Below are 20634 nucleotides of genomic sequence, written 5' to 3'. Positions count from 1 at the left end.
GGGGCGGGCCGGCTCGCCCCCGCCTGAGCCGAGAGCGCAGCCGGCGGCCTGGCGCGGCACTGGGTGGCTTCGGGGGGAGGAGGGGCGGGGAAGGGAACCCAGCGCGCCCCCATCCTGGCTTTCCGTCTCGGGACGGATTTGTGCCTTTCTGTCCCCACCTTTCTGTCCCCCACCACCCCATCCCCCAGATCTCTTTAATGAAAAGTAGTTTATTGCCTGGCTGTTACTGCCCAGGCCCCCGAGGAGGAGACAGGAAGGAGGAAGGGCCAGCATTAAATCCCTTAAGCTAGAGCCTCTTCTGATGAACCACCTGCCCCCACCGCGGGTCACAAAGGGTGAATTCTCCCCGGAAACGTGATCGAACCGCTGCCTGAGTCGCCCATCGATCTGGGCCTGTGTAACTAACCTGTGAAATCATTTACCAATGACAAGGTTGCAGGCTCTGCATAACACGACTGCATTAAGCCCAGGGCTCCCCTGGGACCCTCTCCAGGCTGGGAGGAGGGAAAGGAACATACAACGGTGGGAAAGTCCACTGGGTTGGGGGCCAGCTCATCATTAGCCCCAGGCTCTGGCTTTCTCACCACCCCTCCCTCTGGTCTGGAAAATCGACTTTCCAAGCCACTTGTAGGTCACTGGACTTGGAGCAGTAACTATTTAATTCAATTTAGCCCCCCCCCCCCCCCATCTATTTCAACATTTTTTTTTTCCATTCTACTTTCAAATATTTAAAGGGTAGTGTTTTCACAACTAATCCAATTGTTTCACAATCACAATGAAGCTTTGTGACTGTGGACCAATGTGAAACATCTGAAATGCAAGCAGAGTGTTTTGTGACCTTATTGTATTAATATTTTCTTCTCTGCACCGTCAGAACCCATGTACCATCTAAGACTTAATTCATACAGTTGCTTGGTACACAGCATCCCACCATTCCTCCAGCCTTCTTTGGGAAGGGTGTTAGGACACCAAATGATGATAGGACATGAGAAGGAAATAAAGACAGGTGGGTGTAGGGGCTCCAGACTGAGAGATCTTACAGGACTTCGCTATTGGAGAAGATGGTAAAAAACGGTTGTGGGTGCTGGAGCAGGAGTCTGGGGAAAAGGTGATATGGCAGTGATCTCAGTTGATGGGAAACAGGGCGGACAAGGCATTACCCTCCCAAGCCAGGCTTGTTCCCTGAAGGAGTGGGAAGTAGGCCTGGAATATGCCTTTGGCACTGAGCTTCTGAACCTGGGAGGGTACCCACCAGCCCCGAGTCCTCTTTGATGATGAACCAAGAGAGCCTGTGGGTTCATGATACAACAATGCATGATGGCACTCGGCTGCTCTTCCTCTGTGGATGGCAAAACATTCTGGAAGTGCTCATTAAGCACAAGAAGCCCTTGGTGAGGGGAGTGGGTGTCAGAGGGAAAGAAGAGGAGACGGGTAAGATTACCCTGGGTCTCCTTGTGAATCAGAGCAGTTGGCTCACCTAAGACAGCACCACCTAAGACAGCACCAGTGGTTGGCTCACCTAAGACAGCACCAGTGGTTTCCTACTCATCCTCCTTCTGGACCCGGATCCACACTGAACATGACACTAAGCACAAGAAATCTATAAAGGAGAGTGTATTAGTCCATTTCTGTTGCTTATGACAAAATATACGAAACTGAGTAATTTGTAAAGAAACAATGTTTATCACTCACAGCTTTGGAGGGTGGGAAACTCAAAGTCCAGGGAACACATCTGGTGAGAGCCTAATTCTTGGTGGTGGCTTTACAGCTACGCAGGGTATCACATGGCAGAAATGGCAGGAGCAGAGAGAGAAACTAACCCCCTCACTTGCTCTCCTTTTAAAGCCATCAGAACCATGCCATGAACACCATCAAACCATCAATGGATTAATCAATTCACTAGGGCATGGTCCTCACAATCTAATCACCTCTTCAAGGCCCCTCCTTTCAATTATTGTTAAAGAATTCCCATCTCTTAACACTGTCACAGTGGGGATTAAGTTTCTAATACCTGGAACTTTGGTAGACACAATTCAATCCATAGCAGACACGTTCTGATCTCCCCCATTGTCAAACTCAGTGTTCACCTAAAAGGTGTTGGCCTTTTTCCTGCCTAAAAAACTCCAGACAACCTGACGTTTCTTGAATTCAGGTCTTTTTTTTTTTTTTCCTTTTTGTCTTTTTTCATGTCCGGCAACGGATCGCAACCCTCAGTGTCGTACCGGACAGGGACCGGCAACGGGATCGCAACCGCACCTCACTCAGCCCGTGAGTGGGAATCCGTCCGTATGTGGGATCCGAACCCTCGGCGGGTGCGCCGCTGCACTCCCAAGCGGCCGGCCCTCGAATTCAGGTCTTTAAACACAGCTTGAGCATACTCCCAACTTCCCCTTTTGCTCCCAAATGACCTCAATTGGAGGGAGTAACTGAGTGCCGCCCCCTAGAAGTTATTTATACCTACTGGGGCCGAATGTCCAAGAGACTTTAAGTATGAAATGGGGCAGGCTCTCCCTTCCCTGGGTACATTTCAACCTCATGCAGATTTCTTCCCCACAGTGCCTTAGGAGTTCCTTTCTGTTCAACACACATTTACTGAGTGCCTCACATGTGCCTGGCACTCCCCCCTAGTAATGAGACTGGCAGAAGTTTCCTTGGAGACGGGACCTGTGCATCATTTATGTAATATGCGGTCTATGCCTGGCATAGAGCAGGTATATAGGATGGTCTGCATTGAAAACATCTGCTCAGGGAGCTAGTGCTGGAGACGATTAGGTAAACCCTATTTCACCACCTCCATCTATGAACTGGGGATGACTCCAATCCATGGACATTGTGTGATTTCAAATGACAAAATACAATTGCAAAAATTTTTTTTTTAAAGTTTAGGGTAAATAAGAGAGAGAGGACCCAAAATAAAGATGCAAACTGATACCTGAAACTGATTTTTCTAAAACAGGTAATTATAGGATACTTAGAATCAAAGAATTTTTCAACTAGAAGGACAAGAAAGGTTACTTATTGCTCTCATTTTACCAAGGAGCAAACTGAGGCCGAGGGAAACTCAGCAAGTTGCCAGTGCCACACAGCTTGTCCATTTCAGACCAGCCATCTTTCCCTTCACCACGTTCACATGCCTATTCACAGGCAGGAAGAGTCCATTTAAAGAGCCTTACACTTAGCACATGCAGGAACACCTGCAGATCCAGAATGTTGTTGCACTCCCTTGAACCCCCGAGTCCCTGGATTCCAATTCTCCCTTCACATGAGCGTCACAAGTTGCCTGGACTCCCCAACAAGGAGGACTGGATGTTCCTCCAGGTCAGGGGCATGTGTGTCCCCACAGTCCTCTGAGCACACACACATCCCATCAGCTCCCCACATGCAGAGCCCACCCCACCTCCTCTCCCATGTAGAGTCTTTGTGACCACCTCAAAGAAGACAACACACAGGAAAACACTGAAAACTGTTAAGGGTTAAACAAAGACAAAGTATTAGCCTCTCTTCCTCAGAAAGTTTATGGCAATTGCTAGTTATTCATTTGGTTACTAATCATACATTGTCCTATGACAGCTCAGTCTCTACTGTATTGAAACTTATTTACATCTTTTATTGTTATTTAACTTTCCTGTGCTTAGGCTGTGCCTTCTAAACCAGTAAGAAGCATGTGAGGGCCTTGAGAACCTTGAACTTAAGACTTTGACACTGCCCTTTCCCTCCCCCACCCCCCCACCACCCAGCACCTCTGCCATGCTGCCGCCTGCCACCTGCCACACACACGCCACTCAGCACAGGGCTGTATACACACCAGGCACCCAATGAGTGGTTGTCTTTTTAGATTACTGGGATCTCAGCAGATATTTGTAGATGCTGCTGCTGCTGCTGCTGCTGCTGCTGCTGCTGCTGCTGCTGCTGCTGCTGCTGCTGCTGCTGCTGCTGCTGCTGCTGCTGCTGCTGCTGCTGCTGCTGCTGCTGCTGCTGCTGCTGCTGCTGCTGCTGCTGCTGCTGCTGCTGCTGCTGCTGCTGCTGCTGCTGCTGCTGCTGCTGCTGCTGCTGCTGCTGCTGCTGCTGCTGCTGCTGCTGCTGCTGCTGCTGCTGCTGCTGCTGCTGCTGCTGCTGCTGCTGCTGCTGCTGCTGCTGCTGCTGCTGCTGCTGCTGCTGCTGCTGCTGCTGCTGCTGCTGCTGCTGCTGCTGCTGCTGCTGCTGCTGCTGCTGCTGCTGCTGCTGCTGCTGCTGCTGCTGCTGCTGCTGCTGCTGCTGCTGCTGCTGCTGCTGCTGCTGCTGCTGCTGCTGCTGCTGCTGCTGCTGCTGCTGCTGCTGCTGCTGCTGCTGCTGCTGCTGCTGCTGCTGCTGCTGCTGCTGCTGCTGCTGCTGCTGCTGCTGCTGCTGCTGCTGCTGCTGCTGCTGCTGCTGCTGCTGCTGCTGCTGCTGCTGCTGCTGCTGCTGCTGCTGCTGCTGCTGCTGCTGCTGCTGCTGCTGCTGCTGCTGCTGCTGCTGCTGCTGCTGCTGCTGCTGCTGCTGCTGCTGCTGCTGCTACTGCTAAATGACGCCTAAGAGCTGGAAAATAGTCTCGGAACAGGACTTACCCAACCTGGGTTCTAGTCCTGGCTCAATCACAAACCAGCCTTCTGGCCTTGAAGTAACTTTCCATTTCTGGGGATGTTTCTGGTCCCTTCCATGCTACGATGGTGGATAAGTATTTAAGTAAAGTGAGGTCTAACCAGACTATTACCCAGAGATGTGCAAGTTTGAGTGAAATTTGGAGCCCCCTCCTGGCCAAAATGGTTTCAGCACCTTTAACTCCAGCAACTGGCCGGGGCTGCATCCCTTCCAGACGCTGGCTGGCCTCTGGCAGGGACAAGCAGGAGGGCCTGGCTCAAATAACCTGCCATTTTGCAGATCATAGGTAGTCCAGGACTCATGCTTCTTTCTCTCTCCTCCTCCTCCTCCTTTTGCTTCTTCCTCCTTCTCTCTCTCTTTCTCTCCAATCAGCCCTAATATATTGACTCCTGTTTGGGGAGTGTCTTGAATTTGGAGTAGACAGCAAAGCTAACTTCCCATGGAAGTCACTTGCTAGCCAGGCTTCTCCTCTCCTTGGTTGCTGGGGAATGAAACCAGGGTGAGGCCCCAGAACTGCCCCACTACTCAGCCCCACTGTTCACTAATTCCAGCCACAATAACAGGCCCCTCCTGCTTGCCAAGCCACCGGATGGTAGAAGCCACCTCTGTGAGGCCCAACTGTATTAGTCCATTTTTGTTGCTTGTAACAAAATACCTGAAAGTGGATGATTTATAAAGAAAACAAAATTACTGCTTATAGTTTCTGAGGCTGGGAAGTCCAAAGTCCATCTGGTGGTGGCAACAGAGACCCAGGGGTCTCACATTGCAAGAGGGTGGAAGAAGAGAGAGCAGAGAGAGCGAAAGACAGACTCTCCTTTTCTTTTAAAGCCCTCAGAACCATGCCCCAACCACCATTTTTAATCCATTCACTACTGCATGGTTCTACAATCCAATCACCTCTTCAGGGCTCCACCTTTCAATTACCATAATAGGATTTCCCACCCTCTAAATAGTCACAGTAGCGGCTAAGTTTCCAATACATAAAACTTGGGGAACACAATTCAAGCTTCAGTGAGTTTTGGGGGGACATAGTTCAATCCACTATACCAACACACTACATTCATCAGCAAAATCTCAACATGCTTCCTTATACAGTGCTATGAGAGCCTCAGCCTCACTTTTTCGGCTCGTCTGTGGTGAGGGTCCTTGTACAACAATTTTTTGATAGACCCACTTGATATTCCAGCTTTAGCAAATGACCACGCTCTAGGATACCAGATGGAAATCTGGTAACTTGCACAGCCAAAGAGGCCAAGGACATAATTAGATTCGGAGGAAAAAAATATTATTTCATAACTTCAGGCTGCATCTTTAACCCTGATCAGACATCTGGTCCCCAAACTAGTGCATTATGTTTTAAGACCTTCAGGAAAGAGTGTGGATGCCTTCATACCATTTATCTCAATTACCAAACACACCTTGAAGTGTATTCCTGCCTGGTGAGGGTTACCAGCATCATCTTGGTATAAAAGATCAGTCTGTATAGTTCCATTTTAACCATAAACCACCACAGATTCTCTTTTTCAGAATCCCCTAGATTTTTCAGAAGCCAGCAAACCCTGAGTTGGCCACTGGATGACAAAAAGGAATAGGAAAAAAAAAAAAATCCCCTTGGGAATTCAAAGGCAGTTTCTTTAAGAATAGCCTGAAGCCACAAATAACCAAAAATATGAGTCTGGTTTTGGTTTGACTGTCTGTTTTTTGTTTTTGTTTTTTTTTTCCAGCTCTTTATTCAGAAATGTGATAGGAATTACCATTTTCATCCTGTTTTAATCCATGTCTCTTTCAAGTGAAAGACTCAAGACTCTCAAGGTCAAGACTGGATCCTGCTAAAGTCCTGTGCCCTCTCTGTCTAAAGCAGATTGTATCCCCATAGTTGGTTAATTTCTTACCCAATCGGTGAGAGACAGCCTTAGCAGGCTGGGTTTTCCCACATAGTGAATCTGCCTGGGATTTGGACTGTCATCAACAAGGTGTTGTCCTAGGCAGATTACTGTGATCAACTTGACTAATCTTACCTCCTAATATACGAATAGTGCATGTTTTACTCAAGACGCTTGCGTTTACAAGGACTAGAAATTGAACTGAGCTACATAAGAAAAGGAGAGGGGGCTTTATTTCCAAAATACAGTAGTGTCTCATGGAATCCACGGATATCTGGGCATTTCTAAGGAGTAGAACCAGGAAGTAACAAATCTTTGGGAACACGAACAATGATTTTCTTCCTCTCTTATCTCTGCTTAGTACTGTGTGTCTGTTTTATTCTTCTGACTTCAAGACTTTTTCCCTGCTTCTTCACTCACATAGCAGGAGCCCCCACTGCCCAATTGTCTACCAATCCCTCAATTCCAGACACTCCTGAGACTCACTGGCTGCCTCTGGAGTCCAATTCCCCCCTCGCCAGGAAAAAAGAATCCAATTGGCCCAGGTCGGTCACGTGTCCACCTTGATTCAATCAATTATCATGAGGTGGAGACAGGTATTACAAAGTTGGTCATAAACCAACCCATTTGGTTAGGGAATTAATTCTAAGGAAAAGAACTGGTATGAGCAGGCCACACACCCCAAAATACAGCTACTGAATTATTATTTACTTTTTCAAGTGCTTAATTGGTTTATTTATTCACTAAACAAATATTTGTTAAGTTATCAACGTGTGTCACCCACTCTGCTAGGAACTGGGGCTGCAGTTGGGAGCAAACCAGACAAGGTCTTGTCCTTAGGGAGTTTTATAGGCTTTGGGGGAGATACACATTGTTTTAAAAGTCATTTTAAAAATGTAAAATTATAATCATGATGAAAATTATCGAAGTGCGGCAAACAAATTAATTAAACAAATTAATTTATTTAAAAATTTAAAATATTTCCACAGTGCTCATCTCCTTCAGTAATAATAAAAGGTTTTTTGGGGGGGGCTTAATTTGCATTTTAAAAGGATCGGGACAGTCGCTTGGTGGAGGGGCTGAGGTGAATGAGAGGAACAGAAGTTTGCAGTGGTGTACAAGAGGTGACGACAGCTTAGACTAGGATGATTGTCCTGGGTTGGAGTGAAGGGGAACTTTAGAAGGTAGAGGGGGCCCCTGTTTGGTGATGTTGTTTGTCAGAGACGAGGGAAATAAAAGTGCTACGGATAATTCTAAGTTCGTGGGCTGCATAATAAGAGGGATGGTGGCACTGTTTAGTTCTCTACCTTTACTTTTTAGTGTTAAAATGAGACAGCTGATCGAGTCCATATCAAAAGTTCTCACTGTTTATAATAATGATAAGGATAATAATAGCGTTACTGGAAGAGAGGGACTGGGGAGGTTGGATACCTAACCTCGACCCTGCCCCCTGCCAAGTTCTTGCCTCCACCGCAGTTCAGAATTCAAGAGCAGAGGCAGAGTAGAAAGTGAAACCAAGTTTAATAGAATAAAGTAAGAAATACACACTTCACAGGCCAAGTGCGGGCTGGCTCGAGAGTGAGCGGCTCTGCTTTTGTCCTGGACTTTGTCTTTTACGGTTGACTGTCTATACATATTCATTGTACCTTATGAAAATTCAACTAAAGCGGTGATTCCTGGTTATGTAACTTCTAGCCTCGCTCATGCTCTGCTTGTTTCTTTCGGCGCCTGTGCGGTAGTCAAATTTCAGCATATACACCGAGTATACTTAAAATACACTCAGTGCTCTCTAGCACCTACGGTGAAAGGTCATGCAAGGCCAAACCCCTTATTGTGCAGGCTTGACCACTGAAATCGATCAAGTCTGCCTCTTGAGGTCTCTATCTTTCCATGTTGTGTTCGAAAATAGGTGCCACAGTTACTCTCTTCTAGTTACTCTCTTCTAGTTCAGGGCCCAGGAGAGGGACCTGAGACTCCAGGGTGTGGTTTGAAACTTGTAGTGGCCTGTAACTCAGACTCCGGGAAACTGAGCACCTCCTATCTCAATAGTACAAACAACAATAGTAATATCAGCAATTGTTTATGAAGCCCCTACTGTGTGCTGTGGCACACAATAAGCACTACACTCTTGTATTTATTCCACAAATGGAAATTTAATCACAAACAAGAACATCATTCCCTTGTGGAACTCGAAGTCTCGTTGACGATGAATTACGCAAGGGAAAACCAAGATATTTGGGCCCCTTTAAATATTTGTTCAGCATTTATTTGATAAAGGCTGGAATAAGTACATTTTCTATTAAGTGTGCACCTCTTCTCTACATTCAAAGTAAGGCATTTATGACATGGACTGAAAGCAACGTTTTCTGAATCGGCTTTTATTTCATGGTTTTTCCTACCTGGATAATGCTACTCACATGCTAACCGCAGATAAAAGTAACTTACATGGATACAGCTTCAAAATCTTAAAAGATATTTTAAGGATTTTGTTTTTGTTTTCAGTTTTTCATTTTCATTTTTGTAGAGGTCAGATGTTTCCTACTTTTCTGGAGTTCTTGCTTTTTCTTTAATTTGGGTGAGGGAGAGGAATCAGTTTTCTGAATAGTTAACTTCTTGGGAGGCATATTAATAAATAGGTCTGAACTTACATAAAACACATCATTCCTTCTGAGTAAACAGCATTAGGCCTGCATTTCTGCATATTGGCCTTGCTGCTGGGGTGACTGCTGCTGACTTAAAGGGCTGTCTGTGGGCAGGGGTCAGAGCTGATGGCCCAGGTCAGTCTACAAGTACACAGAATCCTGCACAGACACACTGCAAGAATATACCCTGGAGGTGGGAGGTGCTTGTGAGCAGAGTTTTTTATTTCCACTTGAGAATGTTGTTTACTATGGTAGGAACTGGACCACTTGACATGGGAGACCCTTGGATCCCACTCTCTCCAGCCAAGACTTTTGGCCATTTGTCTAGCTTGCCTAACACATGAGGGGTGGCCACTGCTCAAACCTCTAGAAACAAAATAGAAGAACCTCACCAATGGAGAACCAGGAAACCATGTAGACAATGTCTATTATCAATTAATGATTTTGCTAATGATATTATTATTAATAAGAATGCAAACTCTATAAGCACAGGGATGTGGGCCAGTTTTGCTCACCAGGGCACATCCTCAGTGCTGAGAACAATGTAGGACACATAACAACTTTTCACTAAATATTTCTTCAATGAATGAATGACTCTTAAATAGAACATAAAGAAAATTAGCAAAAAACCATTTCAACTGAAGTTTAACTCTTAAGTCTTAATCTTTTGATTGCCTTATAAAAAGAGCCAATTAACTACTTAAGATTCTGTAAGGAGAGTGTCTCCTAATCTCCTCCAAAATCTTTGGAGCACCAATGTATATTTCACCGGTTATGTAAAGGTACAGGCGTAGAAACTTGAGCCACCTGACATATTTACAGTATATTTATCACAGTGTTTTTTTTGCATGCCTTACAGATTGCTACTGCAGGCAGCTGACCTGCCTTGATCCAGATCTGATGAGTACTGCTCCAGAGGCATTCAAGGAGCCTCAGGACACACAGCAGAGGCTCCATCCTAGCCAAAGGTCAGGAAAGCCTCCCAGGAGACATTGAAGCACTAGCGGAGCAGGAGTTAGCCTCATGGCAAGAGGATGGAGCAGGTGAGCATCAGGCAGAGGGATAAGAATGTGTGAACACAGAGCTCGTTCATACATGAAAAGCTAAGATTTCAGTAGAACTGACATGTGAGCTGGAAAGGGAGAGAAACAAGGGAAGAGCTGGAGGTGTGAGAAAGGGCCATGATAATGTATTACTTTATTTTCTGTCAGTTATAACAGAATATATAAAACTGGGTAATTTATAAAGAAACTGAATTTTATTCTTACAGTTTTGGAGGCTGGGAAGTCCAAGGTTGAGGAATGTATCTGGTGAGGGCCTCCTTTCTTGGAGAGGACTCTGCAGAGTACCATGGTGATGCAGGATATCATGTGGCGAGAAGGCTGAGTGTGCTAATGTGTTCGCTTGTTCTCCTTATAAAGCCACCAGTGTCACTCCTGTGATAACCCATTTATCCATTAACCCATTAATCCATGAATGGATGAATCCATTCATGAGGGTAGAGGCCTCATGATCCAATCACCTCCTAAAGGCCCCACCTTTCAAATACCATAGTTGGGTTTCCCACCTCTTAATATTGTTACGATGGGGGTTAAGTTTCAATATGAGTTTTGGGGGTACATTTAGACTATAGCAATAAGAAATGTGAATTTTGTCCTGGGGACAATAGGAAGGCAATGAAGGGCTTTAAGGAAAGGAATAACCATGATCTCTAAAATCTTGAAATATTAAAGTGTTAGCGGGAAATGCTGAACCTTCCCTCATGTTTCCATAGAAAAGTGAGAGGACTACTTACCCCTTCTCCAGGGAGGAGACACAAACCTGGTTAGTGAGATCAGGGAAAGCTTGACATCCATTAAGACGTAATTAGGTTCAGGGTTACCTGCATAACAACACAGGTGAAAAAGACTATATAGGGCCGATCCCGTGGCGCACTCGGGAGAGTGCAGCGCTGGGAGCGCAGAAGCACTCCCGTCACAGGTTCGGATCCTATATAGGGTTGGCCGGTGCGGTGTACTCACTGGCTGAGCGCGGTGCAGCCGGTCTCAAAAAGGACAAAAAAGAAAGAAAAAGACTATATATAGTTTTTCTTTTCTTCTTTTCATTTCTTTAAAAGATATAGGACTACTTAAAGCAAAAATTGTAACACTGTCCTGTGTGATTTATAATCTAAGTAGATGTAATACAAGTGACAACAGCACAAATGACAGGAGAGATTAGTAAATATTTTTGATGTTTTGATCCATATGATCCCTGTTGCGACTACTTAGTTCTGTATAGGATGTCTATACTATGATTCAGCAATTTCACTCACAGGTATAGATCCAAAAGAAATTAGTGCATATGTCCACAAAAAATGTACAGAAATATTTATAGCAACTTTATTTACAATCCCCCCAAACTGAAAACCACCCTAATATTTATCAATACTGAGTAAAACAATAAATAATGTTATATTTGTACAACAGAATACTACATCTCAGTGCAAAAGACAAACTACTGCTACAGGCAACAGACTGGATAAACTCACAGACACAATGTTGAGCATAAAAAGATAGACTCAAAGGGTACATTCTGCATGATTCCATTCATATAAAGTTCAAAACAGGCAAAATTATGGTGCTAGAGTTCAGAATTATGGTTGCCTCTGAGAGATATAAAGTGGGAGAGAACACAGACTGTGGGGTGCTGGAAACGGTCTTCATCTTGGTGCTGGTGGAGGTTGTGAGCCATGCCCTGGAGTTGTGGACTTCAGTGTATAGATGCTATAATAACTTAATAAAAAGAAAAGAATGAATGAAATGAAATGAAACAAATCAGCCTGGATAAATCTCTAAGATTCTGGTGAGTAAAAACAATGTAAGTTGCAGAAGGAGATGTACAATATGCCATTATGTAAATGTTAAACATCAAACATAATATATATATGTTTGGGGATTCACTAGGGGTCTTCAAAAAGTTCACAGAAGGATTCATATTATCTTTTAATTCAATTTTTCCATGAACTTTTTGAAGCGCTCCTGTATACATCTGTGGTAAAAGTATTAAAATGGACAGGAAGGACACACACCATATTTAAGGTAGTTGTTACCCCTGGTGAGAAAGAGGAACTGAAGGATTCTGTAATTGTAGTAATATATGTCCTTTACAAAGGAATTGAATGTGGTAAAATGTTAATATATGTTAAAACTAGGTGTTGAAAACTTATTTTTTTATATTGCTCTCTGTATTGTGAACTGTTTGAAATATTCCTCATTTTTAAATAGTTTATTAAAAATGAAAATATAAAATCAATCAGTGGGGACAATGAATGTGATCTGATCATAGAAATCAGTAGCTGGTGGTTGTGGATGTCATTTCCAGGTTTATATTAGCATCGGCAATCTAGCTCCATATTTCGTTATAGGTGCACAGCATCAAATAACTCTTGATTTGCATGAAGAAGTCCTTGCAAACAGTAGCAGTCTTTTTTTTTTTCCTTTTTGTCTTTTTTTGTGACAGGCAACGGGATCGCAACCCTCGGTGCTGCGCCCGCACCTCGCTCAGCCAGTGAGCGGGAACCGGTCTGTACGTGGGATCCGAACCCTCGGCGGGAGCGCCACCGCGCTCCCAAGCGGCGCACTGTAGCAGTGTGCCACCGGGCCGGCCCAACAGTAGCAGTCTTTAAGCAGTCTTCTGACACTCTTCAATGAAACTTATCCAGAAACTTCTAAGAAATACAAATTTTCTCTTTCAAAGTTATATTACTAATAGTACCTAACCACTACTCATGTTCTTAAATAGATTTCATTTCAAGGGGGTCAATGAAGGGTTCCCCTGCTAGTTTTTACCTTCATCGTTCACCAAAAAATACCTTTCAGATATACTTTGTAACCTTATGAGATGTTCAATAATGCCATTTTAAAAAACTGGACATCAGTCTTAACATGTCAGATATCTTGCAAAATTTCAAATCAGAATTACTATTTTTTAGTATGGAGTCCAGACTTAGTTTTGAATTTGTTGCCAACACTTTATCTTAAACTGTTAATACAATGAAATTTCAATACTGCAGTGCAACTTCAGCCTGCTGGGGTTTGTATAAATATCAGCTGGGCATTCAATTTAAATTTAACTGATTTAAATAAAAGAAGTATTTAGCTAATAATGTGATTTTGTGGTTTTTTTGTTTTTTTTTTTAAAGATGACTGGTAAGGGAATTTTAACCCTTGACTTGGTGTTGTCAGCACCACGCTCTCCTAAATGAGCTAACCGGCCATCCGTATATGGGATCCGAACCCGTGGTCTTGGTGTTATCAGCACCACACTCTCCCAAGTGAGCCACGGGCCGGCCCTGATTTTGTGTTTTTTTGACCAGATAGAGAGTAACTTCTTGTAGTAATTTATTTTCTCACTTGAAATGGTCATACCAGCATTTCGGTTTGGCCCAAAAGTAAAAAGTTAATTCTGGATCTCACAGCCCATATTATTACAGTAACCCTAAATCACCAGAAAAGTCTGTGATGTAAATACCGCACTTCAGCATCACTGAAATGCTGTATCTAGTGCATTCTAAGGTGCTGTCTTCTTCATAGTGGCTAGGGTCTGAGGTGTGCATCACATAATGCGGTTTAACCCTGCCTAGTGCAGGTGCTACTTAATACAAGTCACAGCCCTCATTTTCCCCAATCATTGTTTCTCACCATTTAAACATCACCACCACATTTTTGCCAACATTTCACTATGTGGTTAAAAAAAAGTCTTCCTCTTAATAACTTGTCTGAATGCAGAAACGGCAGAAGAGTGTAGTGGGAAAAGGTGTACGGGCTCTGGGTTCAGACCGTCTGGGTTTGAATTCCTACCCTACCATTACTCTGTGCTATCTTGGCAAGTTGCTTAACTTTTCTATACTTCAGTTTGTCTACAAAATGGAGATAATAATGCTTACCTTCTTTTTTTTGTGTGTGTGTTTTTTCGTGACCGGCAATGGATCGCAACCCTCAGTGTCGCGCCCGTACCGGACCAGGACCGGCTACAGGATCGCAACCCTCGGTGTTGCTCCCGCACCTCGCTCAGCCAGTGAGCGGCCGGTCTGTATGTGGGATCCGAACCCTCGGCGGGAGTGCCGCTGCGCTTCCCAAGCGGCGCACTGTAGCAGTGCGCCACCGGGCCGGCCAATAATGCTTACCTTCTGGGGTCATTGTCAGATGAACGTGAGATAATCGTGTAAAATGGTCAACACAGTGTAGGCACATGATAAATCCTCAGTAAATGTTACCATGATGATGATGATGATTCTTTACTAAAATAAGCACCATCTGTGTTTGGGTCCTGCTGAACTGTAAAGATAGAACATAACTTTAATCTTCAAACATCAAGCAAGTTGGATTCATTCATTAACTTAACACTATTGAGTACCTACTCTGTGAATAAGGTAGAACAAAACCCTGCCCTCAGGGAACTTGCATTTCCAGTAAGATCTGTGTATGTGCATATTCCCCTCTGGGCCGAATTATCAGCCAGTGGTTCTTGTTGCTCTTTCATAGCAACCTGCCCATTTGATGTTTTTGTTGTCTGATGACTAATGGGTCCTATTAATATAGCTTGGGGTTTCCTAAGCTTTTTCCGTAATGGTATGTTCTCCTTCATGTGCAATGTGTTATTTATGTGTAGTGCTTGTAAGTCCATTTTTACTGCCAGGCTTTTTTGCATATGTTTTTTCAAAAATATTAAGCTGTTCATTTTCCATGGATAGAAATGGAAAGACTTGTTTTCATGCTCTACTGTATTTAGTCTCAAAATGGCATTGCAACTTGGCAGGGTCTATAAAACTAATTTGCAAAATTTACTACACAAAACATTGAGGACTTGGGTAATTTTTATTGCCATAAAAGGTGACTCTCCAAAACAACTAATATCATTATTCTCTCTTGTCTTTGAGCAGCTTTGCATGAGCATTTTTGGCACATTGCTTCATAAGCTATTGTCAGTGAAGCTGATATTTTGGAGAATTGGTGTGAGGGAGGATATTTGATATCTTGGTCTTGATCAAATTCATCATACATATCATCAAATTTTCTTCTTAAATGTCCCACTTTCACCAGTGAAAGCCATTTTTAGTTTTAAGGGTAATTGAGTTCACTTCAAGAAAATATTACATTAATATAAGTTAATATAATTAATGAGTTATTCAGGCACTCGTATCCAATAGCTATAGTAGAATAGTGCCTCGATGAGAAGTATAGCATTTAAACTAGTTCTTGCAGGACTACTGAACTGTGATGAGTGCATTTAGCCCTGCGGTCTCCAATGTGTTCCTATTTGGAATTACAACACATTTGGATGTGGGTATTGTTGAGTTTTATTTATTTATTTATTTTATTATTATTATTATTATTTTTTTGTCTTTTGTCTTTTTTCCGTGTCTGGCAACGGATCGCAACCCTCAGTGTTGCCCCCGCACCGGACCGGGGACCGGCAACGGGATCACAAGCCTCGGTGTTGCTCCCGCGCCTCGCTCAGCCAGCGAGCGGGAACCGGTCTGTATGTGGGATCCGAACCCTCGGGCGGGAGCGCCGCCGCGCTTCCCAAGCGGCGCACTATCCAGTGCACCACCGGGCTGGCCCAGGTATTGTTGAGTTTTAAACATAGTTCAAACATGTATAGTTTAGAAAAATTATTTTTTACAGAATAACGTGTAACAGGATCCTGCATGTGTAAAGAGATTTATAGATGTGTATCAGGTATTGTCAGTGCCCATTTCCCCTCAATCCACCCCAGAGACTTGCAGCTTTAGTGGAGTTTCCTTGGGCAATGGGGCTCTGCCCTCAGGAACCTGTGTCTGTCTGAGAGTTTTCTCTGGCTGTAGGAGTGTGCTCTGGAAGCCATGGCCCCCAGGAGCAACCCTCCACCCATGACGAACTGAAGTTGGTGGATACATTTCTCACCTTCCTCGTCCCTTGGTAGGACAATTCTGATGTTTGTTCTGCACAGTCTCTCAAGGGTCACAATGGGATCGAACCGCAGGTGACCAAAGTGCTAGCCTGCTCATCAACACACCTTCATTGGCTTTCTCCCTTTCCTATCTCATTTCCCCACTCCCTCACCATGTTTCTTCAGATCACGTCCCCACAGATTATTTACAGCCCAATCATTGACATGGACTGCTTTGAGGGGAGCCCACAGTTAGACACTGTATAATACTGTACATATACAAACGATGTAGAAGGATTCACACCTAACGGATAATGGTGTAAGCACAAATTGAGGTGGCCATCCCGGCTCACAATAGTTCTCCTCTTTACCACATATAAACTGCCTCTCTCCTTTTGAAGAATCATTCCCCTACCAAATGGGAGCTGCTTCGCTGGCCATAATGATTGGTTGGAGTTGGGCATCTGATCCAAGCCATTAGTAATACCCCCACCCTGGCCATTGTGCTTGGTCCATGAAGAGAACAGAACCAGACACCTTTGCTGGGATTTTTCTTTATTTTTTAAATTAAAAAAAATTTTTTATTTTATTATTTCTTTATTTAAAGATGACTGGTAAGGGGATCTTAACCCTTGACTTGATGTTGTCAGCACCATGCTCACTCAATGAGCTAACCGGCCATCCCTATATAGGATCTGAACCCATGTCCTTGGTGTTATCAGCACCACACTCTCCCGAGTGAGCCACGGGCTGGCCCTCCTAGGATTTTTCTAATTGGTGCTATGGGAAGAGAACCTCTTCCCTCAGAGCTGTGAAGCTATGAGTCCAGAGCTGAGCTCAGCCATCTCTCTTCCCGCACAGAGGATCCTGTTCACAGTGAGACAGTGGAGTATACGGCCAATTCTCAGAGAGAGGCAGAGTGATGAAAAAGACCATCTTCATGGTATTGGAATCCCTAGGGCCAGTGATCCTCAAACAGCTCCACTGTGTCCCTCCTCGCAGTTTGGTTATGTAACCTTCCCTCCACCTCTCCACCTTGGCATAAGCTAGTGAGAGTAAGATATTTATCATTTGCAACCAGAGAATCCTACCGCAGATGTTTAACTCTGGGGTAGAGAGTTGGACTGGGAGTGAGGATGTGAAGACAGAGATTTGCTTTTCAGATATTGTGTTTTTCGGGTCTAGGATTTCCATTTAGTTCTTTTTCACAGTTTGCAGATCTCTCCTGGATTTTTCATCTCTTCACCCATATATGCATCTTTTAAAGAAACTCTTTAGGCCGGCCCGGTGGCACACTGGATAGTGTGCCGCTTGGGAAGCGCGGCGGCACTCCCGCCCGAGGGTTCGGATCCCACATACAGACCGGTTCCCGCTCGCTGGCTGAGCGAGGCGCGGGAGCAACACCGAGGGTTGCAATCCCGTTGCCGGTCCCCGGTCCGGTACGGGGGCAACACTGAGGGTTGCGATCCGTTGCCGGACATGGAAAAAGACAAAAAAGACAAAAAAAAAATAAAGAAACTCTTTAATATATTTATCAAAGTTATTTTAAAGTTCTTTGCCACTTCTAACATTGTGAGTCTATTAACTTGCATGTATCTTGATTACGGGTCACATTTTTTTTCTTCACATACCTAGTAGTTTTTATATAGCGAACATTGCGAATGATATGATACAGAAACTGACTCTGCTATGTTCCTCTGAAGGGCATTTTCTTGCAGCAGGCAGTTAAATTCCTGGTGGATCACATCACTTTCATTAAGGCTTGTTTTTAGGTTTTGTTAGGGTCTATTTGAGTTTTACCCCTAGTGCTAGGGTGAATGCCTTAGTCAAGGATTCAGTCTTTACTCTTCAAGTGTGGCCCTTCATGGTTTCAGTGAAAAGCTCACTGTGATGTTTCAGTGAAAAGCTCACCAAACGCTACCTGTGATGGGCACCTGCTGAGATCTCTGCTCACCTCTTTCAGCAGACAGCTGCGGTTTTCTGCTTGGACTCTCACAGTCTCACTTGCACAGATACAGTACAGGGTTGGCCGAGGATGTGAGGAGAATATATACACATATTTGGGGGCTTCCAGCTCTGTGACTTTGTCATTTCCCAAAGTTTTCCCTCAACTTCCAGCCACTGCAGTTGCAAACTCCTTGGAATTAGCAGGCCAATAAACCTGTGACTTTCTGTTTAGTTCTAGTCCCTTCACAACCCCTATCCTGTGCAAGCTGACTGTGGTTCTCAAAGTGTGGTCCTTGGACTAACAGTATTAGCATCACCTGGGAACTTGTTAGAAATGCACATTTTTAGGCCCCACCCCAGACCCAGTGAATCAGAAACCCTGGAGGTGGATTCCAGTGATCTATGTTCTAACCAGCTCTCCAGAGATTGTAACATACATTAACAACGGACAATGACTGCCTTATAGGAAAAGCCACATAAGTGTGGATTTCACCCAGAGTGGTTCCCTTCTTTCAAGGATCAAGACCCCTTCCTTTACTGACTGGTTGCTCTCCAGGGGCATCAAACAGGTTTTTTCATTTTTGTTTCTGTCCAGAGCTCATAATTACTATTTGTAGGAACGGTTAGCATTCTACAAATCACTCTATTCTGTCAGACCAGAATTTGGATATTTGCTTTTTAGCACATATGCGATACTGTATATACGGTTTGATATTTCTTACAAGCATATACATTCTTTGTCATTTAAAAAATGAATTAAAAATATTTTAGTTGGGGCTGGCCCAGTGGCGCACTGCGCTAGTGCGCTGCTTGGGAAGCGCGGCGGCGCTCCCGCCCGAGGGTTCGGATCCCACATACAGACCGGTTCCCGCTCACTGGCTGGGCGAGGCGCGGGGGCAACACCGAGGGTTGCGATCCCGTTGCCGGTCCTGGTCCGGTGCGGGGGCGACACTGAGGGTTGCGATCCGTTGCTGGACACGGAAAAAGACAAAAAAAATAATAATAATAAATAAATAAAAATATTTTAGTTGACATTTGAATCAAATGTTTGTGAAACCCTAGAAGCACCTTATAGTTTTATAGGACACAGCTTGAAAATCTTTGGCCTGCACCATATGATGGACAGTATAGGTGGGGATTAGCTTCAACCCTATTAAGGGGTATCTCTGGCAACTGTCACTATAGCAGTGGGCTTATGACAGAGGTGGAAAATGAACTCGTGCAGAGTGCAGAGGAATGCAGTGTGGTATCTTCCTGGTCCCCATCCCATCCCAGGACATCCCAGAGACTTGCTTTGCACCTTGACAGAGGAAACCTGCAGGGGGTGACCAGGTAAAAATGAGCTCTTTACTAAAAGCGGCCACATTTCCAGCATTCCAACCTGTTTTCTGAAGGAAAACAGTTTCTTAACTCCCCTGGGCCAGATTCATATCAGTTTGGCTCATCAGTCCTCACCTATTAACCTTACCTTCTCAGATTCCCAAAAGTGCAGAAGGTCATTGCTTCTTCATGAGATTCCTCAAGAGGGGATCGACCTCAAGTTTCCTGGTATTCCCACTCTATCAGGCTTATGCAATGGAGAGAAAGTTCATCTAAAGGAATCACTGTGGCCCTCTCCTTCCCCTCCTCCCTGCCCCCAGGCAGACCCACGGGTGTTTTATCCACTAGGGAGCAGGCCTGGGCAGTGCGTCTATGACTTGAAAGTGCGTAAAAGTCCCCGGGGCATCTTGTTAAATATAAATCCTGATTTAATTAATGGGTGTTATGGGTCAAACTGTGTCCCCTCAAAATTCATATTTTGAAGTCTAACCCTCAGTAGAATGTGACTGTATTTGGAGACAGGGTCTTTAAAAAGGTAATTAAGGTTAAATGAGGACATAAAGGTGGGGCCCTAATCCAGTGTGACTGGTGTTCTTATAAGAGGGGACTAGGACACAGACACGCACAGAAGGAAGAGCACATGAAGACACAGGGAGAAGACGACCATCTACAAGCCACGGAGAGAGGCCTCAGAAGAGACCAACTCTGCTGACACCTTGATCTTGGACTTCCAGCCTCCAGAACTGTGAAAAAAATTAATTTCTGTTGTTTAAGTCAAAGTACCCAGTTTGTGGTACTTTGTTATGGCAGCCCTAGCAAACTAATACATATATCTGGGGAAGGAACTGAGATTTTGCATTTCTAACAAGCTCCTGGGTTCTGCTCCTGCAGCTGGTGCAAGGACCACACTTTGAGTAGCAAAGACCTAGAGAATCTGCTCCCTTTTCCCTCTGAGGCATTGTCAGCAACTTCCTAAGTCACCCAGCAGGTGGGGAGGAGGACACTTTTTCTCAAACTCGGCCTTTCTTAAGATAGTTAAGGCAATTGTTCTCAACCTGCTTATGTTTGCAGCTCTTTTGAAATATCGCCAGTATGGCGGCACTTTTGTGGTTCTGTAAGAGAATGTAGTGGGCTGGAGAGAACACGGGAGCATCATGTGAGCAGTGGGTGAACTGGGAGCTCCTGCCTTGTCCATAGCAGGCAGCTGCCACTCTGTCCCTGTGCTAGAATGTGACCTTAATGTGGTTAGATTTTCCAAGATTTCAAGAGAAGCCAGAAATTTGGATTTTCACGTTAAATCTCTAGATTTTTGA

Source organism: Galeopterus variegatus, unplaced genomic scaffold (genome assembly GCF_000696425.1).
Source record: "Galeopterus variegatus unplaced genomic scaffold, G_variegatus-3.0.2 Scaffold692, whole genome shotgun sequence".
Lineage (NCBI taxonomy): Eukaryota > Metazoa > Chordata > Mammalia > Dermoptera > Cynocephalidae > Galeopterus > Galeopterus variegatus.
Note: the sequence above shows the minus strand (reverse complement) of the source record.